At 43.7% G+C, this 26,692-nt stretch overlaps 1 protein-coding gene and 1 pseudogene across 7 annotated transcripts in view; both read left to right on the top strand.

Moving 5' to 3' along the window:
• MCHR1 (melanin concentrating hormone receptor 1) overlaps positions 1–26,692 on the top strand; it is a 97,374-nt gene that overhangs the window by 22,087 nt on the left and 48,595 nt on the right. Inside the window, exon 1 of one of the 7 annotated variants that reach the window (XM_033929687.1) lies at positions 12,764–12,850. The exons of the other annotated variants lie outside the window; for them this stretch is intronic. The gene's annotated coding sequence lies outside the window, so the exon portion shown is untranslated. Of the gene's footprint in view, positions 1–12,763; positions 12,851–26,692 lie in introns of those variants that run through there. 7 annotated transcript variants of the gene reach the window in all.
• On the top strand, positions 21,627–23,823 carry LOC117355775 (annotated as a pseudogene).

Here is a 26,692-nt window from a genome sequence, read left to right as displayed (position 1 = left end):
AGACCAGAATTGAACGCAATACTCCAGATGAGATCACACCATGGAGTGATACAGAGGCATTATAACATTCTTAGGCTTGTTAACCATCCTTTTTTAAATAATTCCTAGCATCCTATTTGCTTTTTTGGCCGCTGTCGCACATTGGGCGGAAGATTTCATCATATTGTCTACGATGTTACCCAGATCCTTTTCTTGGGCGCTAACCCCCAAGGCGGACCCTAGCATCCGGTAACTGTGATTCAGGTTATTCTTCCCCAAGTGCATCACTTTGCATTTGTCCACATTAAATTTCATCTGCCCCTTGGACGCCCAGTCTTCCAATTTCCTAAGGTCCGCCTGCAATTTTTCACAATCCGCATGCGTTTTAACAACTTTGAACAGTTTAGTGTCACTGTCCTAGTTCCTACTCTTCTGGCTCTACCCCCCCCCCCCCCGTCACTTCCTCCTTGGGCAGGACTATGGATCTTAAGGTGATTCTGACACTGTGAGGCAGTATCCTTAAGGGGAAGGGTAACATCCTATAGTCTCCCTCACCCTGGCTTTCTCAAGTTTCAAGTTTATTTATTATTTGATTAATCACCTATTCCAAATTCTAAGCGATGTTCAAATTGGTAAAATAAATTGTCTAAAATATACAAAAAATAGATCATATAATTAACAAGGGGATAAGTCACAAAACAAACTAATTAAGATAAGACAAGAATACAATAGGACAGGTGGGATAGAAATATAATCTTAGATAGGAAAGAATCAACAATTAAAGGTAAAACACAACAGGAATCGAAGGACAAATAAATAGGTAAAATAAAAGTAGACAAAAGAGCAATTGACGAAAGAGCAAATTAACATTTCAATTAAGTATTGAACGCATCTTTAAAAAGAAAGCTCTTAAGTTTGCTCTTAAATTTTTCCAAATTCTTCCTCTCTCTTAAGTATAGCGGGAGTGAATTCCAGGTCTGAGGCGCCGTAACAGTAAAAATAAATTGCCTTCGAGTATTGATAATTTTGAGAGTGGGGATGACCAACAAGAGTTGGTCTTTGATCTCAAAAATTTGGGAGAATTATAAGGTATCAATGCTTTATAAATAAAAGCTGGAGTTTTATATAATAGAGATTTAAATGTAAGTAAAGATAATTTGTATTTATGCACCACTTGATTATGTAAATGTACAGAATACCAGTACTTTTATGGATAAATGTACACTTACACCCCAAAGTGACAGCAAAGAGACTAAGCTCTATATTGTAAGGGTACGCAGAAGTATCATAGTGTATAAATGTAAGTGTGGCTTTTACATGGGTAGGGTTACCGGCCAACTGGATTTACCTGGACATGCCCCCTTTTTTAGAGGACTGTCTGGGTGTCTGGATGGTTTTCTAAACTGCCCAGGGTCTCCCACATATCCCCTCCACTGAAATTTAATCTTCAGGTCGGCTGGCCAGCAGCGTAGGTGAGGTAAGACTGCTGCCATCGGCCTACCCTGGAATCCTCCTCTCTGCAGTGTCCCGCCTAAGCAGGAACAGAAAGTCACTGCAGAGAGAAGGTTTCTGGGGCAGGAGAATGGCAGCAGGATCACCTTGCTGACAGTGCTGGCTGGCTCGAAGATTAAATTTTAGTGCAGGAGATAGGTGGAGACAAGAAAGAGCCATACTTGACTTTGGAATAGGCCGGAGCTGGAGACAAAGAGAGCCTGCGCCACTGGATCCTGCCGGGGGGAGGGGGTTGGAGGGAGAGAGAAAAGCACTTGCAAGGGGTTTGGAGGGAAGGAGGGAGAGAGAGAGAGAGAGAAGCACCCATGGGGGGTTTGGAGGGAAGGGAAGAGAAAGAGAAGCACCCACAGAGGGATTGGAAGGAGGGAGAGAGAAGCACACGTGGGGGAAAGGGGTTGGAGGGAGAGAAAGAGAGAAGCACTAAAAGGGCACAAAGGATGGGATGGGGGGACTAAGGAAATGGGTGAAGGGTAGGGGGTAGGGTGGGGCAAGGGTGAGACTAGTAGGAGGTGGGGGGAGGCCGTGGCAGGAGCAAGACTGGTAGGAAGGGGGGTGGGGTAGAGGTGGGATCATGTGTCCTCTTATGACTTCACAAATATGGTAACCCTATACATGGGGAATTACAGAGCCACCACTTATACACCTGCTCTTGCCATATTTATTTATGTTCTGTATATTTTATTGTAAACTGCTGTGGTTGAGGTGGCACATAAATGTGGCAAATAAGTATTCATATGTTGTATTGCATCATAGCTTATGAGTTTATCTTGTTGAGCAGACTGGATGGACCGTCTGGCCGTCATCTACTATCTTACTATTTTACACAACTGTAGTTGCAACAGTTCTATAGTGGGCATAACTAGGGGGGCATAAACGTTAGGTGTGCCAAAGCTGGGTTACGTATTTAATAATGGAATTTGGGCACCTAGATGCCATTATAGAACAGGCTCTCACCATACAACATCAGGGCACCTGAAAGAGTGTGGTCAGTTATAGATGGCATTTTTTGTTTTAATTTAATACTAATCTGACTATGCTTTACTATCATTGTATTGTAATTTTTTTAAAATAACTTTTATTGATCTCAGATACAGGCACAAATATCACACAAAAGCACTAGATATATCAGCAACCAATCAAATGTAGCTTGTGGCTTGCCATGTACAGAATTCTTAAAAAAGAACTGTCTAAACCAGTGTATAGTAAACTGTGTGCCGTGGCACACTAGTGTGCCTTTTGTGATTTTAAGTGTGTCATGGCTCACTGGGCAGGAAGAGAAGCTCTGACGCCTGTGTCAGCTGACTTCTTCTATCATCGCGATGGTCACGTATCTGCCGGGACTCCTGCCTTCCTCGTCTCCGTACCCCAGACCAGCAGCGGCAGCTCTGTGTGCTTTTAACTTCAGCACACAGCTGCCGCTAAGCAGTAGTTTAGCCACTGTTTCATCAGGCAGCTTCAGGGCCTTTGCTAGGCTGGCCCTCATCACATCATCGAAGTGGGCCGGACTAGCAAAGGCCGCGAGGCTGCCTGATGAAACCGCGGCTAAACTACAGCTAGCAGCAGCTGTGTGCCGAAGTTAAAAGCACACAGTGAGCTGCCGCTAGGCTAGACAGGAGGGGTATTGCTGGACAGGGAAGGGAGATGGGGTACTGCTGGACAACAGGGAAGGAGGGAAGGGAGAAGGGGTACTGCTGAACATGGGGAGCAGGGAAGGGGTCAGTGGTACTGCTGGACAGGGGGGAGGAGGGGAGAAGGGGTAATGCTGGACAGGGGGGGAGGTAAAATGAAAGGAGAGGAGGTGCTGCTGGACCTGGCAGAAAGGGAGGGAAAGGAAAGGTGCTACACACTGGAGGGGAGGGTAAGATGGTGCATGGGGAGAGAGCATGTTGATTTGGGGGTGGGAAGGAGGGATGGATGCCACTCGAAGAAAGAGGAAAGACAGAGAGAGAAAGCATGCAGGAGGCAGAAAGTGTTGAACTCATGGAGAAGGCAAGATTGATGGGGAGGACAGAAAGGAGGGAAGGAGAAATGTCATACTCTGGGGAAGGGAGAGAGGGCAGAGAGTGAAAAGTTGGACTCATGGAGGGGGAGAGAGAGAGATGTTGATTGGGAGAGGGAAGGAGGACCAGAAGAGAAGCATGCAGGAGGAAAAGAGAAAAAAATGTTGGACTGGTGGAAAGGAGGGAGAAATGCCCTTTATAAATGCATAATTGAAAAAGAAATAAGAATACTCCAGATAATACAGAACACCGCTGTAAATATTATATTCAATGCAAAGAAATCCGACCATGTTTCCCCCCTCTTGCAAAAAGCCTAATGGTTGCCAGTGGAACACAGAATCACTTACAAAATTATTCTGTTAACATTTAAGACCAGACAAAACAATCAACCCGAATTTATTAATAATCTTCTTACCCCTTATAATCCTTCTAATACTCTAAGATTGACAGCCAATAACCTTTTTTCTATTCCGTCACTGAAATATACAAATTCAATGAGGTCTACTATCTTCTCTGTTACTGCCCCTACTCTCTGGAATAGTATCCCAAATTACTTAAGCGAAGAATCAATTCTTAATAATTTTAAGACAAAGCTAAAGACATTTCTCTTTCTTGATGCCTTCGAAACCTAACTGTCCTTTTAAGAGCAATTGAGTTCAACATTATTTATACCAGCCCCTCCTATTGTTTTTTTCCTAATTGTTCTCTTTTACTTTGACTATTGTAGTTCTTGCCTTTTTACCTTTTGTTCCTGTTTGTCTTTGTTTTTAAAAGTCATCATAAGTTATTGTTACTGTTTGGTGATGCTTTGTCAGCTTAAATATGTATTTTAACTAAAGTATGTTTTTATGATTTTGTACACCACCTAGAAGGTTGATTGGGCGGTATAAGAAATTTTAAATAAACTTGAAACTTGAAACTTGACTGGGAGGGGGGCCAGAAAGGAGGAAGGGAAAGAGAAATGTTACACTGGGGGGGGGGGGGGAAGACTAAAGGAAGGGAGAGATACCAGACTAGAGAATGGAAGGGAAGGAGGGGAATATGATAACGCAATAGAAATAATAATAGTAGTGGTAGTAGAAAGAGATGCCAGATTTTGGAAGGAGAGGAGAGAGATGCCAGACTGAGAAGGGGGAAAAGAAGGAGAGAGATGTTGGATCACGGAGGGGAGGGGGGGAGGAAAGGAGAGAGATGTCAGACCATTGAAATAGGGAGGGAAGGAGAGAGAGATAAGAAGGGAAGATAAGACATGGAAAAGTAGATTTTGAGAAGAAAGCAGAAACATGGAAATATTGAATGTTAAGTTAATGCCAAAGATTGATGCAAGGCAGAAAGTGAAGACAGAGAGAAAAACAGTCAATGGATAAGAAGGCATTGGAAACATAGTTAAAAGCACAGAAAAATAAAGTCACCAGACAAGAAAAGGTAGGGAAAATGATTTTATTTTCAATATAGTGGTAGAAATGTATTAGTTTTGAGAATTTATATCTGCTGTGTATATTGTGTGTATATGAAAAATGAATGGAAAAAATTGCATAACAATTAGTAAAGGGGGTTGGATTTGGGGAAGAGCTTGGGTGAGTCTAGGGTAGAGTTTGGGAGGTCTGTGGTTGGGGGTACTCAGCTGATATTTGTTAGACTTCCCTGCTGGCATGACCTACTGGCATTTCAGGGCATGTCTGGAGGGCAGTGGCGTACTAAGGGGGCGGGGGGACAGTCCGCCCCGGTTGCACGCCTTGGGGGGGTGCACAGCCGGCCCGGTTTTGAAGGCGACGTTGGACGCTTAGCTGTCCGGTTCTCACTGCCTCTAACGTCGGCCCTGCAGCTCCGGACTTCCCCACACCTGCCCCCCCCCCCCCCGAATCGCTATTATTTTAAATGTTATGGCAGCCGCGGCACTGTATCCGTCAGAGGAGACTTCTAACCTCGGCCTGCCCCGGAACTCTTCCTGCAACAGTGACTTCCTGTTCCTGCCTAGGCGGGCGGCTGTGCAGGAAGAGTTCCAGGGCAGGCCGAGGTTAGAAGTCTCCTCTGACGGATACAGCGCCCGGCTGCCATAACATTTAAAATAATAGCGATCCGGGGGGGGGGGGGGAGCAGGTGTGGGGAAGTCCGGAGCTCCAGTGCCGGCGTTAGAGGGAGTAAGAGCTGATGGTGCCGCAGAGGAAGGAAGAAGAGGAACCGAAGCATGGCAATTTTGGGGGAGCAGGTGTGGGGAAGTCCAGAGCTGCAGGGGAGAGTGTTGCTGTACTCAGCTGGAGGGAGAAGGAAGATGAGGGAGGGAATGAAAGGAGATGCCAGGGCTTGGAGGGAATGAGGAAGGTATGCCAGCCTAAGGGAAAAGGAAGGGGGCGATGTCAGAGCATGGAGAGGGAAAAATAGAAGAAAAGGAAAGGAGAGAGATGCCAGAGAATCAGGGAAGGGAAGATACCAGACTGTGGGGGTGCGAAGGAAAGAAAGGAGAAGAGAGAGATGCCAGAGCATAGAGGATGGGGTGGTGGCAGAGAGAAAAAAAATAGAGAGGTGGCAGAGCTAAAATCAATCATGTACAAAGGAGAGAAGGGGCACAGGATAGGTAGTTATGAAAGGAGCATAGAAAGAAGGAAGATGTTGTATGGAAGAGAGAGAAGGTAGACATTGGATGGAAAGGGCAGAGAGGGCAGTGCCTGGAAGGGGCGAGACAGAAGGTGAACAGTAGATGGAAGGGGTAGAGAGAGGAACAGACACTGAATGGAAGTGTGGGGGAGAGGGGGAGCAGACGCTGGAAGGAAGTGGAGAGGAGATAGAAAAAAGGGCACATGCTGGATTGAGTGACGAGGATAGAGTTAGATACTGGAAGGGGTGAGGGAAAGAGGTGGCAAGCTATAGGTAGACACAGTAAAAGAGGGAAATTGAGGACTGAATAATAAAAAAGAATTTAGACAGAGACAGAAAATAAATTGAGAAGGAAGACCAGGGAAGAACGGGAGGAACGGAACGGAGAGAGAGATGCCAGAGCAGGGGGGAAGGGGAGGAGACAGATACCAGACCTAGAAGGAGGAAAAGAGGAAGGAGACAGATACTGGATCTGAGGGGAAAAAAGGAGGAGATATGCTAAAATCTGCTGGGAGGGAGGAAGGAAAGAAGGAGAGAAAGAGGCAGAGAAAGGGGGGGGGGGGTTGTAAGCAGATTAGAAAGACTACAGAGAGAAAGGCCTGTACAAAAGGGGAAAGACAGGAGGAAGATGCAGGACTATGGGAGGTTCAGACAGAGAGGGAGGGAGAGAGAGGGAGACCAGGAACAACGGTACAAAGGAGAACTGACACTGGATCTGGGGAGGTTAATAGAGGGAAAAGAGAGAGACCTGGACCCAAAGGGGATGGGGCTGGATTGTGAAAGAAATGTTGGATGCAAAAGAAAGAAGGGAAGAAAGATTGGATGCACAGTCAGAAGAAGGAAGTTCAACCACAACCAAGAGACTCATGAAATCACCAGACAACAAAGGTAGGAAAAATGATTTTATTTTCAATTTAGTGATCAAAATGTGTCTGTTTTGAGAATTTATATCTGCTGTCTATATTTTGCACTATTTGTGTCTATTTTTCTATAATTACTGAGGTGATATTGCATATTTTAAAGTAATCTGTTTGACATCTTTGAAAAAATCCCTGAAACTCTTAAATCAGTGGTTCCCAAACCTGTCCTGGGGGACCACCAGCCAGTCGGGTTTTCAAGATATCCCTAATGAATATGCATGAGAGAGATTTGCATACCTGTCACATCCATTATATGCAAATCTCTGTCATGCATATTCATTAGGGATATCTTGAAAATCTGACTGGCTGGTGGTCCCCCAGGACAGGTTTGGGAACCACTGTCTTAAATGATAATTAACATTTTCTCTGCGTACCGTGTGCTTTTTTAATATATTTTATGTTTACCATTATGAATTAATAAGATATTGTGTGTACATGAAAATGAATGGAAGAAATTGGGGCGGGGCTGGGGGTGGGCTAGGGCGGAACTGAATATTAATTGATGTCCCATTTTGATGAAAAAAATAAATGGTCACATTAGTCTTACCTCCCCGCTGCTGCTGCTAATCGCCGACAAGAAGTCTTCTTTCCGATGTCAATTCTGACATCGGAGAGGACGTTCTGGGCTAGCCAATCACTGCCTTAAATCTACAAGTTCAATTGTGAGGGGAAAGGGGGGGTATTTTTATTGTTACATGTTGTATAAGGTATTGATTATATGATAGATAAGGGTGGGTAGGGTGGGAGATAAGAGAATATCATATGTACCATTGTTGATTATTAAGTGATATATTTATGGTTAATTTGTTTGGATATATTATCACATTTATTGTAAGTTTGAAAATGAATAAAGAATTAAAAAAAAAAAGAAAGAAAACACAGTTCCAAAAAAAAAAAAAAAAAAAAGAATTGACGTCGGAAAGAAGACTTCTTGTCGGCGATTAGCAGCAGCAGCAGCGGGGAGGTAAGACTGTACCGATGCGGACCGCGGGGAAAAAAGGAGAGAGGCTTTATTTTTCTGTGGCAGGGAGGGAAGGATGTAGGCAGGCAAGCTGGCTGGCTTTAGCACAGCAGGGAGGGAGATAGGTAGGCAGGCAGGCTGGCTGGCTTTGGGGGTGGACAAAATCTGGAAGGCACTGGGGGCACTAAGGACACAGGAAGAAGGCACTGGGGGCACTATGGACACAGGACGGAGGCACTGGGGGCACTATGGACACAGGACGGAGGCACTGGGGACACTATGGACACGGGAAGGAAGTACTGGGGGCACTATGGATACTGGACGGAGGCACTGGGGGCACTATGGACACAGGACGGAGGCACTGGGGGCACTAAGGGCATGGGAAGGAGGCACTGGGGGCACTATGTATACAGGACGGAGGCATTAGGGGCACTATGGACACGGGAAGGAGGCACTGGGGGCACTATGGACACAGGACGGAGGCACTGGGGGCACTAAGGGCATGGGAAGGAGGCACTGGGGGCACTAAGGACACAGGACGGAGGCACTGAGAGCACTAAGGACACGGGAAGGAGGCATTGGGGGCACTAAGGACACGGGAAGGAGGCACTGGGGGCACTAAGGACATGGGAAGGAAGGAGGGAGGGAATAGAAAGGGACAATTGTTGGGCCTGAGTGCAGAAAGAAAGAAATGAAAGAAAGGATACACAGTCAATTAATAGATGTCCCCTTTTGATGAAAAAAATAAATGGTCACGTTACCTCTGACTTACTTTCTATGCAGCAGAGTCAGCAGCCGCGCTGAGGTGCAGGAAGGTCCCGCGATGACTCGTCTGCTGGCTCTGCTCCGGAAGAAGTAAGTTACATCGGAGGGGGTGGACCCGGCAGACGCAGTCATTGCGGGACATTGCCGCAACTCCCTGCGTCTGTCGGATCCACCCCCTCTGACGTAACTTACTTCTGGAGCAGAGCCAGCAGACGAGTCATCGTGGGACCTTCCAGCATGCGGCTGCAGAGTCCGCTCCAGAGCAAGTACATCGGAGTGGGGTGGACTGGCAGCCGGCAGCTACAGTCATCGTGGGACCTTGCTGCATGAAGGGAGAGAAAGGAGCAGGACTGCTGGAATAGAAGAGTGGTGGAGCGAAAAAAAGGGGGCAGGATGTTATGGAAGGGTGGTGCTGATGGAATTGATGTACAGAGAAAGGGGAGAGACATAAGGGGGAAGGATATTGCAGGGAAAGAAAGGGGGCAGATGCTGATTGAAGAGGGGTGGATGGAGAGAGAAAGGGCAGACATTGGATGGTAGTGGGGAGCCTATGCTGGATGGAAGTTCAGAAAGGAGAGATACGGGAGCAAATGCAGGAAGGAAATAGGAGAGAAAGAGGGGAGCAGACGCTGGATGGAAGTGGACAGAGAGAGGAGAAGGTACTAGATGGAAGGGTTGGAGAAAGAGGGTACATGATGGAAGGAGGGGATAATTAAAAGGAGGGCACATGATGGGGAGAAAAGGATCGAGTTAGGGAAACACTGGAGGGGTGAAGGAAAGAGGTGGCAAGCTTTAGGTAGACAGTAAAAAAGGACATTGATGAGAGGGTAGTACGAAAGTAATCTAGACAGATGCAGAAAATAAATTGAAAAGGAAAATGAGGGAAAAAGGGAAAGGGATTGCAGAGGAGAGGTGTGGGAGTGGGAAGGAGAGGAGAGAGATGCCAGACCAATGAGGGTGAAAGGAGAGATGGAAGGGGGAGGCATACAGTTTCTGGAAGGGGCATAGAAGGAGAGAAGATGCCATATAGGGGAAGAGAGACGGCAGACAGTAGATGGAAGGAAGAGAGTTACAAGAAGATGAGGAAAGCAGAAACCACAAAGGTAGAAAAGAGAAGACAAAGGTAGAAAAAAAATTTCTATTTATTTATTGCTTTAGGAGACATGTGTCACTGTTTCTGTGGAGCATTGTATGCAGAGTCCAGCTTCTTGCTGGTTCAATTTAACCTTTGTCTATGTATTTCTATTTTATCCCCCCTTTTACAAAACTGTGGAGCATCAGAGCTGTTACCACCGTGGCTAAAAGCCACACTACAGTTTTGTAAAAGGGGGAGGGATTAGTTTGTGATTACATATTCCATACTAGGCGAAGGTGTTTTCTGTGTTCTGTGGTTTTTTGTTAGGATTGATCTGTACTAGTCTGGCTTGTTTAGTTTTACAATGGGTGTATTGATGTTGTACTGCTCATTGCAGTATGTAAGATGCTGCCTTTTCCTAGGTGCTCACTCATGTGTGACGTGTGGATTGTTACTAAAAATCATGTTTTCATACAGTTGGGGGGGTGTCAAAAAAATGATGGGCCCCGGGTGTCACATATGCAAGCTACGTCACTGCTGGAGGGCCTCTGCACATGCATGGATGTCAGCATGATGATGTCACGCATGCGCTTGATATCATCACAGTGGGAGCCTTGAACGGTGGCCACTACCTTTAGTGTGCCCTGGCTCGAGAAAGTGTGAGAGACACTGGTCTAAACGAAAGAGCCCTTAAAGACAATAATGCAAATATACCGTATTTTCACGCATATAACGCGCGCGTTATACGCGTTTTTACCTACCGCGCATACCCCTCGTGCGTTATATGCGTGAGCGCGGTATACCAAAGTTTTAAAACATAGTTCCCACCCCGCCCGACGCCCGATTCACCCCCCCAGCAGGACCGCTCGCACCCCCACCCCGAACGACCGCTTGCACGCGCTCCCATCCGCACCCGCATCCACGATCGGAGCAAGAGGGAGCCCAAGCCCTCTTGCCCGGCCGACTCCCCGACGTCCGATACATCCCCCCCCCCGGCAGGACCACTCGCACCCCCACCCCGAACGACCGCCGACTTCCCGACAATATCGGGCCAGAAGGGAGCCCAAACCCTCCTGGCCACGGCGACCCCCTAACCCCACCCCGCACTACATTACGGGCAGGAGGGATCCCAGGCCCTCCTGCCCTCGACGCAAACCCCCCTCCCCCCCAAGAACCTCCGACCGCCTCCCAGCCGACCCGCGATCCCCCTGGCGACCCCCACGACCCCCCCACCCCCCTTCCCCGTACCTTTGGTAGTTGGGCCAGAAGGGAGCCCAAACCCTCCTGGCCACGGCGACCCCCTAACCCCACCCCGCACTACATTACGGGCAGGAGGGATCCCAGGCCCTCCTGCCCTCGACGCAAACCCCCCTCCCCCCCAAGAACCTCCGACCGCCCCCCAGCCGACCCGCGATCCCCCTGGCGACCCCCACGACCCCCCCACCCCCCTTCCCCGTACCTTTAGTAGTTGGCCGGACAGACGGGAGCCAAACCCGCCTGTCCGGCAGGCAGCCAACGAAGGAATGAGGCCGGATTGGCCCATCCATCCTAAAGCTCCGCCTACTGGTGGGGCCTAAGGCGCGTGGGCCAATCAGAATAGGCCCTGGAGCCTTAGGTCCCACCTGGGGGCGCGGCCTGAGGCACATGGGCCCAACCCGACCATGTGCCTCAGGCCGCGCCCCCAGGTGGGACCTAAGGCTCCAGGGCCTATTCTGATTGGCCCACGCGCCTTAGGCCCCACCAGTAGGCGGAGCTTTAGGATGGATGGGCCAATCCGGCCTCATTCCTTCGTTGGCTGCCTGCCGGACAGGCGGGTTTGGCTCCCGTCTGTCCGGCCAACTACTAAAGGTACGGGGAAGGGGGGTGGGGGGGTCGTGGGGGTCGCCAGGGGGATCGCGGGTCGGCTGGGAGGCGGTCGGAGGTTCTTGGGGGGGAGGGGGGTTTGCGTCGAGGGCAGGAGGGCCTGGGATCCCTCCTGCCCGTAATGTAGTGCGGGGTGGGGTTAGGGGGTCGCCGTGGCCAGGAGGGTTTGGGCTCCCTTCTGGCCCAACTACCAAAGGTACGGGGAAGGGGGGTGGGGGGGTCGTGGGGGTCGCCAGGGGGATCGCGGGTCGGCTGGGGGGCGGTCGGAGGTTCTTGGGGGGGAGGGGGGTTTGCGTCGAGGGCAGGAGGGCCTGGGATCCCTCCTGCCCGTAATGTAGTGCGGGGTGGGGTTAGGGGGTCGCCGTGGCCAGGAGGATTTGGGCTCCCTCCTGGCCCGATATTGTTGGGGAGTCGGCGGTCCTTCGGGGGGGGGGGGAGGGATGTATCGGACGTCGGGGGGGGGGCATCAGGCTTTCAGGATGGGGACAGACCTTCAAGGGGGGACAGTGCACGGAAGTCAGGGGGGGTGAACGGAGAGTCGGGACAGCGCACGGAAAGTCAGGGCGGGACGAAAGGAGCGTCGGGCAGCATGCGCGGTATACCCGTGAGCGCGGTATATCAAAGTTTTTGTGCAAATCATCGTGATTTCTGCGCGCTATATCCGTGTGCGCGTTTTATACGGGTGCGTGTTATTTGCGTGAAAATACGGTAACCCACAGAAGTCATCATCCTCTCTAGGCTGAGTCCTTTATGCCCGGGTTGGGGGGAAGGGTGTTCCACATTGCTGTTTCCAAGTTTTTATAGATTTATATTATAATTTCATTTCCCTATTTGTTGTTTTTATGTAAGTGAATGTATATTTTTATTTATGTAAACTGTTCAGGTGGTACTACCGACGGGTACTATATCAAGATGATGTGTGTGTGTGTGTGTGTGTGTGTGTGTGTGTGTGTTTTGCCCTGTGTTAAGATATGACATATTTTGACACTACGCTTGTTATTCTAGTTTGGCTATGGCTAACTTTTCTGATTCTTCTTTTCTCAGGTTTGCAAGGAAATCATCTTGGTTTCCATTTATTCTCTGTTCCACAGCCTGTAGCAAGTCTGGCTCCCTGGGTCTTTCAGTCTGATTTGTGCCTCACAATTTTGGCTTCCAGTTGCATTTATTGATTCTGTGTTTGGTGAGGCTCTGTCTATGCTTGGCTTTTCTGTACTAGGATGTTGAAAGGATTTTTTTTAGCTTTATTTAAAAATTTCCATACACATAAGACATAGAAAATCAATTTGATACTACTGGCTCGACTTTCAACCCTTGGTTAATCAAGCACAGTTTTCAACTGGTTCTCATATATTCTCAAACATAAGTCTTTTAGTGTCAAAACATGTTCATCCCCCCTCCTTTCATTAACCAAAATCTTCAATGTGAAGTCCCACAGGGATCTATCCCCCCCCCCCCTTTTACTAAGCCACGCTAGAGGTTTCTACCGCGGCCCAGGGCACTGAAGGGCAAATTCTATAAAAGGCATCCTGATTGTAGGTGGTGGTAGGCACCCTACCGCTGTCTAGCCAGCCAATCAGGATGTAGGTTTTTAAAAAAAATACCTGAAGGAGGGTCTCCTAAATTATAGGCATTTTCGCGAGCCTAGGGAGGCACATAGGGCCGCCAAAGCTCACCTAAGGCTAGGGGTTGGTGTTGTTTCCTATGAGCATCTGAGCTTTTACCGCAGCGGCCGGCAATAAAAACCCTTAACGTGGCTTGATAAAAGGGGGGGCCTATATTTTTAGACTGTAAACCTTGCTTTGCTTTGTTTTTGTACTGTTAAAAGTGGTATTGAAACGCAAATGAAATAATCATATGAGAAAAAATACCTCATGTATCAAGGAGGTTGGGAATACCACATACTAGATAATCTAGACCAGTGATTCCCAACCCTGTCCTGGAGGACCACCAGGCCAATCGGGTTTTCAGGCTAGCCTTAATGAATATGCATGAGAGAGATTTGCATTATGATGGAAGTGATAGGCATGCAAATTTGCTTCATGCATATTCATTAGGGCTAGCCTGAAAACCCAATTGGCCTGGTGTTCCTCCAGGACAGGGTTGGGAACCACTGATCTAGACTTCTAGATAGTGTTCATATCCATTGGGGGGGGAGGGGCTCAGTGGATGGATTTAGGTATCATCATTTCAGCATTCCTACAGGAGTCCGAAAGTAGGGGGCCCTTACCAATGCAATGACTGGAGTAATCTAAGTTGAGAAGGGATATGCAATAGGTGAAAAATCTCTGGGTAGTTGTGAACAAAGTCCTATGGCAATAGATCCCAGTTCTGGTTTCTGCAGGAAGAAACCAATGCATAAAAAAAAGATAGAACAAAATATTTATTTATTTAAAATATTTCTTAACTGCTCTATATAATTGTTCTAGCAGCATGGTTTGATTCCAATCTCACTTGTTCTACTGATGGAATATCCAATAATAATTTCTCTGATGATCTTAGACCATTGTGCAGGATGATAAAATCTCAGTAATGCTATCAAAGCAAGTGGGGCTTCATTTTTCCTTTTACATTTCTATATTTGATTTAATTCTTAAAATTATTTTCTATTTAATTAGTTTCTTTCCATTACATTATTAATTTGGAATGTACGTTCTTGTTTTTAACAGTATGGTATTTGAGAGTTCTATGTATTCTTGTTAGGATGCTTCATATCTCATTTCCTCTATCTTTATTTTCCTCTCTATTATTTGCTAATTTGTTTGTTCTTAGGTACTTTAGTTAGATTGTGAGCCTTCAGGACAGAAAGGGAATTTCAAAGTACCTATTCTTTATTTATTTATCTTATTTTATTGTATCCTTTAATATATATCTCTCTGTAAACCGCTTAGAACTTAACGGATTTAGCGGTATATAAGAAATAAATTACATTACATTACATTATTCGAGGCTTTAAAAATTAGTACAAGTATTTTGATCTAATATGCCAGTATACTGGCAACCAATGCAACTCCTTCAAGGTGGAAGAGAGATGTTCAAATCTAGATAAGTGTAATAGCAATGTGGCAGTGGAATTTTAGATAATCTGTGCTGAATAGACCATGGTTTCAGAACAACCTAAGTAAAGTGAATTATAATAAGTCAGTATGAATAAAGTCAACGCCTGTAACACTATATGAAAATTCTTTACAGATAATGTTTTCAAACGTCTCAATAATCTCAATCTAAAGGAAACTTTTTACTTTTGCCTTAAAAGATCATTTTGAGTCTAGGACTCCAAGATATTAAACACTATCCCGCTGCGGAACCTGGGCTCCCTCCAACTGTTCCGAAAACAACTGAAAACCTGGCTTTTCTCTAATATATCACAAAATTATAGCACAAAAACTCGGATATGGTGAATATCACTAATAATCACAAGAAACACTTTCACCAAAAGGAAAAATTGAAGGTATAGTAAACAAAAGACACAAGCAGAGACCAGTCTTAACGGAGGAAAAAGCCTCAGACAGGGGCCCACCCACCTCCACAATGGTGGAATAACGGTGTTCAGGCGATCACTTCACTGGCATAAAACCTCCTACTATAATGGTCATAGCAATGTGTCAAAAAATTGCTTTCAGAATTGAGTGATGTGGAAGAAGATAATAATAACTTAACTTTCTCCTTAAGGATCGGAACACCAACGATGGCCAGCGTTTCACTGTCAAGCTGCCTCAGGGTGTAAACAAGTCCGATCACACTGCAAATATAGATAAGAAACACTCAAATCAGAATAAATTTTGAAAAAACCGGTGTGTATTGTAACTACATATATCAAAAAAAACCGGCTACATACCTCTCATACGGATGCCACTCGCGTCTCAAAAGATCCTAAGATGGCGGCATGGTTAGCGAACCAGATTAAATCATACCGGTGTATGACGTATACTTGCGTCAGCACCGGAAATGACAAGCTGAAAGCAATTTTTTGACACATTGCTATGACCATTATAGTAGGAGGTTTTATGCCAGTGAAGTGATCGCCTGAACACCGTTATTCCACCATTGTGGAGGTGGGTGGGCCCCTGTCTGAGGCTTTTTCCTCCGTTAAGACTGGTCTCTGCTTGTGTCTTTTGTTTACTATACCTTCAATTTTTCTCTAATATATAACATCTCTTCTCCTGTTTACTTCCCCTCTTTTCATATGCTCTTGTAAACTCTCTCTCCCCTCTCTTCTTGTATTTTTAAGCTTTGTAAACCGTGTCGAGCTCCACTCCGTGGAAATGATGCGGTATATAAACTTAAGGCTTAGTTTAGTTTAGTTTAGTTTAGTTTAGAAATTGCAATCTCAATACCAGATATGCAAATAAGCCTACAAACTTTCAAATGCTGAACTCAGCTTGCTGTCATTCTGAACTATTTTCCAGGGTATAGTTTCTCTATAAGGATCCTACAAGTTTGGTTTATAACCTGAACCTTCCAACAGGAGATATATTAGCATTTTAGCCCCTGCCACAATGCTTTTGTGGAGAATGGAGAATGTGGTGCAGTGGTTAGAGCTATAGCCTCGGCACCCCGAGGTTGTGGGTTAAAACCCCACACTGCTTCTTGTGACCCTTTCAGTTTCAAACAAAGAAAAATACAATGTAATCACAATAAGCCATAAGATCAAAATATAGGAATTTAACAAAATATTACAAAGTATAGTTAGTCCACAATTAAATAAAAGCGGAGCTGGTGGTAAGCTGATATTTAAAATAAATAGGCAAATGGCATAAAGGAAAATAAGAATGCAGTCTGATTGCTCTTAAACTATTCTTTCTTTTTATGTGAGCTCTAAGAGCCTGCTATACTCATGATTAATCAAAAATTGCTCTTAGAAGATATAAATTTAGATAACTGCTGTGGATCATAGAACACGTGCACAGAGTCGCAAAAATCAAGAGTTCAAGGAAGACCTTTAACGGGTATCAGACACATACCAACAAACACCATAGGTTTGTCGGAAAATTCCTCATTTACCCAACGGTGCCTCCACCTCCTATTTTGTTTATCATTGATCTTTTTCCTTATTTGCATTGCTTTTCCTATTGAACTTCTTATAAATTATGCATAGCTAGTATGAAAAACTTTTACTTAGCTTTTTCATCCCCAAACGCCAACGCATTTCGATAATCTTTATCAAGACGAAAACTGGGGAACTAGAATACCAAACAAACACATACACCACATTAGAGATAACATTAGAGCACACGCATACACCACATTAAACAAAATCATTCCCTTATCTATGCTTAACTTACATTTATGCAGGACAAACGTCACATACCAACCATCGGCAAAAAAAGCACGCCGAGGTTCACCGACTCTGAGAACTAAATACCCTACCCCAAAATACGTCATTTCCGGGGAATTACACTCCTGACCCATACGTAGTAAAAGGGGCCAAGCACTAAAAAAACCACTGAAAAAACCAACACCCCTTAGCTAACCAAGGATCTAAAGATCCGCTTGAGCTAACCAGTCAGAAGTTTGATTTAACCCATTAGGGGCCATAGAGTCTAATCGGAACATCCACCGGAGTTCACACCGGTTGAGCCTCCGGGCAGTGTTCCCTCCCTCCCACCCTACAAAAATTTGGTCTAGGACCCGCCACTGCAGATCTTCTAACGTATGCCCGCACTGAATCCAATGATGGACCAGCGGGGACGATTCTGAGTGAGTACGGACTCTGGACTTATGTTCTGTTAAACGAACCCGTATAGAACGGGTGGTTCTGCCTACATACAATTTGGCAGAAACTGAAAAAACCCGAAAAGAAATGGGAGCTACAATAATCGAAGAACTAGAAAAGGCTCCCAAACCCCAAGATAAAAAACTGTAATCGGGGGTAGAGACCACTACACAAAGAGAGGGGAAGGAACTAACGTGTTCCTACAAATAACCTTAAGAAAGAATAACTGAAAATTATAAAGAGAGCCCTCAGTCACACAGCCACCTCCCACAGGAGGCAAAGGCTGTCACTGGCTTACACCAACAGGTGTCAACTGTGAAACATCCTAGGGCTCTCTTAGTGAAATTTGGTGCAAAATAACACAAACGGTGCTTAAAGTGCTTTTTATTTTGAATTTTTAAATTCCCCACGCTATGTGAGTAGTCTCTACCCCTGATACAGGGAGGTTAGAAAAAACAAGTGTCCAATTTCAACCAGCGAAAAGAATGAAGGTACTTAGCTTCTTCAGAAAGGCGAACAGCGTATCACCACAGTCCTACGGGACTCCGTTTCGGGGGAGTACTCCCCCTTCTTCAGGAACAGCTGACGCTAGGCAGGAGCCGATCAATCTTGGGGCTGCTGCTTGAAGGCAATAGAAGAAAATGGCGCTTGACCAGAAAGGACGCCTCCGATTTAAACCAACAGACTGAAAGGCGTGATCCAAATGAACGATCACGTGATGGTGCACAGGTGAGCCACCAAAACAAATTACTGTCACTTATATCAGACCAGACCTTAAATTCAAAAACAAAAAAATTAAAAAATTGTTTAAAAATGATGAATGATATGAATAGATAAATACATAAATGCGACCGAAGCCGAATCAGAATGTATGATGCCACTCTTGTACCCTGCGCCCTGGTATCGATACATCAAAACATGGCTCAGATTCATAGACGACGTGTTCTGCGTCTGGACAGGTCCTCAGGAATTATTAAGTCACTTTTTGGAGTGGTTGAACACCTTGGACCCCAATCTTAGATTTACCATGTCTTTTGATTATAACAAAATCCCTTTTTTGGATGTTTGGGTCCAAAAAAATGATAACACACTTGTGACCACTTTGTACAGAAAATCTGTTGAAGTAAACAACTATCTGGACTTCACAAGTTGTCATCCCACCAAATTGAAGACGTCCTTACCCATCAGCCAATTCCTCCGCATCCGCAGGTTATGCACTGACGTGGAGGAATTCCGGAGGCAAGCCCGAGCATTACATGCTCGTTTTAGAGAGCGGGGGTATCCACATAAAGTTCTTTCCAAGGCCTATCACAGGGCCCTGTACGCCAATAGAGCCTTGCTGCTCTCTCAAGTTCCTACAGGGGAAGACTCTAAGATCATCTGTGTACTAACCTTCTCTGATCGAGCCTCTGAGGTAGCCCGGAGTATTAGGACCCATTGGCATGTTCTACAGTTGCACTCAGAGTTTCAGGATTTTCCGTGCATTGCTTATGCTCGGCCCAAAAACATTGCTGACCGGGTGGTCCGATCCAGATACTCCTCAGTGCAAGCACAGAACCACCAGGGAGGCCACCATATCAGATGTAGCAATACCTGTGACATATGTGCCCTTACCATGGAAGGTACCCATTGGGAACATCCAGTGACTCACAAACATATATTCATAAATCAAATACATCATGCACATCTAAGTGGGTCATATACATTATCACCTGTCCATGTCGGATGAGTTACGTGGGGCGCACACAAAGGACTATCAGAACGCGCCTGATAGAACACCGTAGTCGTATTAACACTCAGTCTATTACTTCTCCGATGGTGCCCCATTGTTTACAACGTAATCATATGTTTCAAGATCTTCAATGGACTATCATCGAGCAGGTTTTTCCGGATTATCAAGGGGATAAGGTGGCTTGGTTACAAAGAAGGGAACAGTTTTGGATTTATGAGCTCCAAACCCTTACCCCTGCAGGACATAACGATTTCATTGAGTGGCATCATACATTCTGATTCGGCTTCGGTCGCATTTATGTATTTATCTATTCATATCATTCATCATTTTTAAACAATTTTTTAATTTTTTTGTTTTTGAATTTAAGGTCTGGTCTGATATAAGTGACAGTAATTTGTTTTGGTGGCTCACCTGTGCACCATCACGTGATCGTTCATTTGGATCACGCCTTTCAGTCTGTTGGTTTAAATCGGAGGCGTCCTTTCTGGTCAAGCGCCATTTTCTTCTATTGCCTTCAAGCAGCAGCCCCAAGATTGATCGGCTCCTGCCTAGCGTCAGCTGTTCCTGAAGAAGGGGGAGTACTCCCCCGAAACGGAGTCCCGTAGGACTGTGGTGATACGCTGTTCGCCTTTCTGAAGAAGCTAAGTACCTTCATTCTTTTCGCTGGTTGAAATTGGACACTTGTTTTTTCTAACCCCCCTGTATCAGGGGTAGAGACTACTCACATAGCGTGGGGAATTTAAAAATTCAAAATAAAAAGCACTTTAAGCACCGTTTGTGTTATTTTGCACCAAATTTCACTAAGAGAGCCCTAGGATGTTTCACAGTTGACACCTGTTGGTGTAAGCCAGTGACAGCCTTTGCCTCCTGTGGGAGGTGGCTGTGTGACTGAGGGCTCTCTTTATAATTTTCAGTTATTCTTTCTTAAGGTTATTTGTAGGAACACGTTAGTTCCTTCCCCTCTCTTTGTGTAGTGGTCTCTACCCCCGATTACAGTTTTTTATCTTGGGGTTTGGGAGCCTTTTCTAGTACATACAATTTGGGGCATGGGCATTGCAACACATATACCACATTCTCAGACCTACAAGTGGTATTATGTCTCGCCCTGTACATAACCCCAGTAGTGGGATGAGTCCAATATTCACCCGGAATCGTATACTCGCACCATTGGCAAGAACCGCACGGGGAATGATTCCCACTGGAAAGGGGGATTCTCTCCTGTAATTTGTAATGATTTAACATCTCCCCCAAGTTTTTTCTCCTGCGGTACGAGCACAAAGGCGCTGCATCCAGGTCAGGGATTAACATCCTAGGAATATGCCAATGTTTTTTGACAATATTGGATACACTATGGGCTAGGGAGGAAAATTCCTGCACAAAGGCCACTGTGTCCTGGGACTGTACACCCCGCTCCCCCTCATACAAAAGCCAATCTCTATGGGCATTCTTAGCTCTTTTATACGCCCTTTTGACTACATCATAAGGATAGCCCCGATGATAGAATCTTATTTTCATCTGTTTCGCCTGGCAACGAAAGTCATCTAAAGTGTGGCAAATCCTGCGTAGCCTCAAGAACTGACTTATGGGCAAACTTCTTTTCAAGCTCTCCGGGTGAAAGCTGTGAAACCGTAACAAACTGTTACGGTCTGTCTTTTTCCTATACAGGGACGTTTGTAAATGAGTAATCCCTTTTGTAATCAAAATATCTAAAAACGGGATTTCCCTATGATTTATAGTAGCAGTAAATTTGATATTGTTATCGAGCCTATTTAGTTCTGCTATGAATAATTCCAATTCGTCCTCTGTCCAATTCGCCGATCAGCATAAAGTGATTTCTGTTGTTGACGTGGATCATAGAAGACATACCTGTCCTCCTTAAAAACCAAAACACATTTACAAGGGAATCGTAGAAAAGTTGCCCCCATCTGAGTGACCTGTGGTCTCAAAATAAGAAATTGTTTTCATCTTTTCTGGGTATAACGAGATACATCTGGAAACATTCTGATAGTATTAGTCAAAAATGGAACATCTTTAAATTTAAAAAATAACTTTAACATCCATTCTCTATCAGAATCAATGGCAAACTGTACCAACAATGTTGCGGAAGCCTGAACCTCAGTCTCCGACTTCTCAAGGAAATTAGTTGAAGTCCAGACTATCAGCAGATAAATTCTGCTGGTTTGGACTTTGAGACTTAACTCTCTTTGAAAGGCAATATATCTTAGAGAGAGGTGGATAAGAGATTTCTGGCACCTTCAAAATCTCATTCATGTATCTTTTAAACATAACTAAAACTTTGGGAAAATTAATAATCTACAAATTACATCCCCTGATGGAATTTTCCAACATTTCTTCTTTGAAATGTAGACTCGCGGGGGGGCGTGGCTTGGCGCGCGCAAGAGATGGAAGTGTAGTCGCGCTGCTCCGCTATATCAGGCAACAAATTGAATATAAAAATTTACCTTTTGACTTCTTTTGGGCTCTTAAGTATCTATATTATTGGTGTGAAAGATGGCTACTACGCGGCAATCAAAAATTGAAGCGGCTTTTATGGCGTCGGGCACGGCGGAGCATGTTAAACATGATCAGGCGACGTCGTCGAAAGCCCCGTTGCCAAAAGAGGAGGAGCTGGACAAGAAAGAAATTATGGTACAGCTCAGGAAAATACAGCCCATGATTCAAAGTAATGCAGATAGTATACAGGAAGTGAAGGAGGAGGTGGTCCACACTAATAGACAGATGGAGGTGGCTAATCAGAGAGTGGCTGTGTTAGAATCTAAAGTTGGAGCAGTTGGAGATAACTGCTGCACAGTGTAAGGAAGATAATAAAACCATCAGTGAGCTACAAAAACAACTTGAAGATTATGAGAACCGTGGGCGCAGAAAGAATGTGAAAATTATTGGTTTAGCGGAGAATTTGGAGGGGGGAGGAATCCTATTCAGTTTTTGGAAACCTTATTACCTAAGTTGTTACAGTTGAGTTCAAAATTCCCCCTGGAAATTGAAAGAGCTCATAGAATTCCATCTCAATGGTCCGCAAATCAAGCAAAGCCAAGACCACTTATTTTTAAGCTTTTGAGATTCCAGCAAGCCTTTGAAATTTTAAGCTTGGCCAAAGCAGATAAAAACCTTAACTATAAGGGGTCTAAACTACTTTTCTTGCCAGATTTTGCTAAGAACACTGCAGCTACAAGGCAGCAATTTCTCCAACTTAGACCTCAGCTGAGAGAAAAAGGTTTCAAATATAGATTACCGTATTTTCACATAGATAACGCGCACCCGTGTAAAACGCGCACACGGGTATAGCGCGCGAAAAACACAACTTTATGTACAGAAATTTTTATATACCGCGCATGCCGCCCCGACTCCCCCGTCGCCCGATTCATCACCCGGAAGGAGCGCTCGCACTCCCACCCCGAAGGACCGCTCGCACCCCCACAGCTTCCCCCCCCTCCCCCATGGAGAAGCTGTCTACCTTGTTTCCGGATGCCAGCGAGCCCAGCTGTTTCCTCTACCGGCGGTCCCGCCCCTTCTCTGAGCCCTGCTGCGCTGCTTCTTCATCCGGCGGTCCCGCCCTTTCTCTGATGTCAGAGAAAGGGCGGGACCGCCTGAAGAGGAAGCAGCGCAGCACAGGGCTCTGAGAAGGGGCAGGACCGCTGGCAGAGGAAGCAGCTGGGCTGGCATCCGGAAACAAGGTAGACAGCTTCTCCATGGGGGAGAGGGGGAGGCTGTGGGGGTGCGAGTGGTCCTTCAGGTGGGGGTGCGAGCGGTCCTTAGGGGGGGAGTGCGAGCGCTCCTTCCGGGTGATGAATCGGGTGTTGGGGGGGGAAACTATGTAAAAAAATTTTTGTACAATGCGCTCACGCGTATAATGCGCAAGGGTATGCACGGTATGTAAAAACCATGTATAACGCGCGCATTATATGCGAGAAAATACGGTATACTATCCTGCCAAGATGAGGGTTACATCTGGAAATAAATCCATTTATTTTGAGGATCCAGAGAAATTAAAGGATTTTCTGCTTACTTCAGAGCCAATGGTTACTTAAAATTTAATTTAAGATTAGGAGAACAGAAGAAGAGGAACAAAGTTTATGCTTATTTTATTATTGTTTTGGGAGATCTTTGTTTCTTTTATCCTATTACATTGTTAATTTGGGATTAATCTTTGCTTATAAGTGGTGGTATCTAGAGAGGCACGAAATAGAAGATAGTGAGACCCTGGAGTACCATGAGAGGCAGTGGCTCGAGTTATGTGCCATTCATACATTAAACAATGTCCTGCAAGAGAAGCATATCAGTAAGGAAGCGGCAGATGATATCTGAAAGAGGTTCGCATCAGATTTATGCTGGAACCTACACCGCAGTGTCCTGGGCATAGGCAGTTATGATGTTTAATGTGATAATGACAGCTCTTCAGTCTCTAGACTTTGCAACTGTATGTGGGATAAGTGCAGGTTCTTGGTTTTAATGTGAATTTCCTGTTAAGAGTCTCCTTGGGCATATTTTCATTACACTGGATTGCTGTATGGAAGATTAATTGACTTTATTATAACTTGGATTCCAAGTTGAAGGTGTCACTAATGATTGGAGAGGTCACAAATGTCGACTTTTTCTTCAGGAACTTATATCGTAAGAACTATGAGAAGTTTTGCTTGATGTACAGAAAGATGTTGAGACTTTTGGGACTTGGCTGAATTCTGAATGATGAAAGTTTTGGATAGATTTATGCATGAGAATTGAACAGAGTAATAACTTTTTAATCTTCTTAACTCTCTGTTTTTACAAAACTTTATGCAAGCCGAGCTGCCATTCATATCCCTCTTATGGAACTTGATAAATAGAGATGCTGCCTTTTCACTTGAATGCCTCTTGAGGATAGCGCATGTTATTACTTGAAGAAGAGTTTCTACCATGGCTTTTCCAGATAGGGCTTTTGAAAACCATACTGCTCACCCTATAGCCAGACAGGTTTTCTGGGTAGTTCACTAACTGTATAAGGGAAGAGCTAGCATTGTTCAGTGTATTGAATATTAATTACATTTCTTGTGTCTATCTTGAAGATCTGATTTAAGGTTCTTTAATTGGATGGAAAGCTACTGCCTGGGGATTATCTTTGCTTTGCTCATTTTGATCAATAGGTTTCTGCCAGGATTTAAAGAAGATATTTGAGAGTTTTCTTTATTAATATTCTATGTTGCAATATGAAAATGCGGATTATTAGGTATATATTTTTGGTTTATTAGGGCTCTGATATTATGATTAAAATGATATATGATATTAATTAAATGACAAATATTTAATTGTGAGGATTAATTTTATATAGTTTAATGGGTCATGATTTAAAGAAATTTGACTTAAGCTAATGTTTTAATTGATTTTATTTAAAATATTCTTGTAGATTGATACAATGAATTGTATTTTAGATTTGATTGTAAAATATTAACTTTGAACTATTTTTAGTATCTTTTTAAAGGGGATTCAATAGATATATTGTAATTACAATGATTATTGGGAATAATTTATGAGTTTATTTTATAAGATCTCTTTTGATGGTTTTATGAAATTTTGAATTCCTAATGTTTAAAAGTGTACTTTATCAAATGATTAATTTAATTAATTGGTTGATTTAATAGGGAATTTTATGTTTCTTTTAACTGGGAATATAGTTGAATTATTAATTAATACTTATGTTTATTGAGTGTGACTGTATTTGATAATATATATGGTTGATTGGGTGATTATACTAATTTCAGAGATTATAAATTACATTATTGATGTTTAGGGTATTCATGAATTAATATCATATTATTATTATTTTAAAAGATGGATTTGTATATTATGTTGCCTGGGGGGGGTATTGTGATTATATGTCCTATGCATGTTCCAAGACAATCATTTTTAGGGGGAGGATAGGGAGGGTTGTGGGGTGGGGGTTTTGCTGGAATTAGGGGTAATGAATTTATAGATGATGGGGGGGGGGTATTGCTTCAATTCGAGTTATTATTAAACATACTAGTTGTGATGGTGTCTGGTCATTTTAATAGTATCAAATCTATATATTATTGTTGGTTTCTATATGAGATTTTAGATGGAGATTAAGGGTTTTTTTCTTTAAATGTCAATGGCCTAAATCATCCAGTCAAAAGGAGGAAAATGTTAGCTTTCCTTCAGAAGCAAAATGCTGATATATATTTTGTCCAAGAGACGCATTTGTCATTAATAGAATCTAAGAAACTGAAAGGGGGTTGGGTTTCTAAATGTTTTTTTGCCCCAGCAGTGGGGAAAAAGGCTGGGGTTGCTATTTTAGTTAATAGGAAGTGTTTAGCTGATTTTCAATTAATTGCTTCGGACCCTTCAGGAAGATGGGTACATGTTAAAATGGATATGGGAAATACTACCCTGGATTTATTAAATGTGTACGCTCCAAATTCGAATCAAATGGAGTTTTTAAAACATTTACAGCAGTTATTACTACCACTGGCTACTTCTAATTTAGTAGTGGCTGGAGATTTCAATGCTGTAATGGATCCAATTATTGCTAAAAGACCAAGCAAAATTATAAAATTGTTAGGGCTAGATAATTTAATACAATCTTGTGATTTAATTGATATATGGTGTATTCTTCATTTTAATGATCAAGAATTTTCTTTTTGTTCACAGGTCCATAATTCCTTTTCAAGAATTGATTATATTTTTGTTTCTAATAGATTAGTCCAGCGTGTGACGAAAGCCATTATGGATCCTATTATTTTGTCTGATCATGGGGGAGTGTGGATTGAGTTACAATCTGATGAACAAGTTTGTCCTAAACCAGTTTGGAGATTTAATAATGCTTTGCTTGCTGACTCAAAATTTCTTGAAGATTTTAAGTTGAAAATGATTGAATTTTTCCAAATTAATACTTCTGTTGATATAAGTATTGAAACTTTATGGGATGCATTTAAGGCAACTATGAGAGGTAATATTATTTCTTATTCAGTATATATTAAAAAACAACTTAAAAAAACAATTTTCTGACTTAGAAAAAGAAATTAAGATTTTGGAAAATAAATTAATAGGTGGGAACAACATACTTTACAAATCTTATTAAAAGCAAAAGCCAAATATAATGAGATATCTTCTCAATTTGTAAGGAAAGATTTGTTTTGTCAGCAGGCTCAGTATTATGGTAACTCAAATAAGACAGGAAGATTATTAGCAAACTATCTCAAAGCAAAAAAGAGGAAGACTAAAGTTATTGCAATTAAAGATAAACAAGGAGGTACACATACTGAAATTGAGCATATTTTAAAGCAATTTTTTACTTTTTATAAAGATTTGTTTTCTTCCAAGTCTTATGAAAACAGAGAACAGGATGGTTTAGAATTTTTAAATTTACTTAATGGATCGAAGGTTCCTGATCATATAAAAAGGAGTTTAGAAGAACCTATATCTTTAAAAGAATTAGAAATAGCATTGAGATCTCTTAGAGTTGGATCCGCTCCAGGTGGTGATGGTTATACTGTTGAGTTTTATAAATCATTTCAAATTACCCTTTTGCCATATTTGTTAAAGTTATATCATTATCAACTGAA

The sequence above is a fragment of the Geotrypetes seraphini genome, chromosome 2 (assembly GCF_902459505.1).
Source record: "Geotrypetes seraphini chromosome 2, aGeoSer1.1, whole genome shotgun sequence".
Taxonomy (NCBI): Eukaryota; Metazoa; Chordata; class Amphibia; order Gymnophiona; family Dermophiidae; genus Geotrypetes; species Geotrypetes seraphini.
The sequence above is the reverse complement of the archived record's forward strand: the minus strand, read 5'-3'. Positions and strand labels throughout refer to the sequence as shown.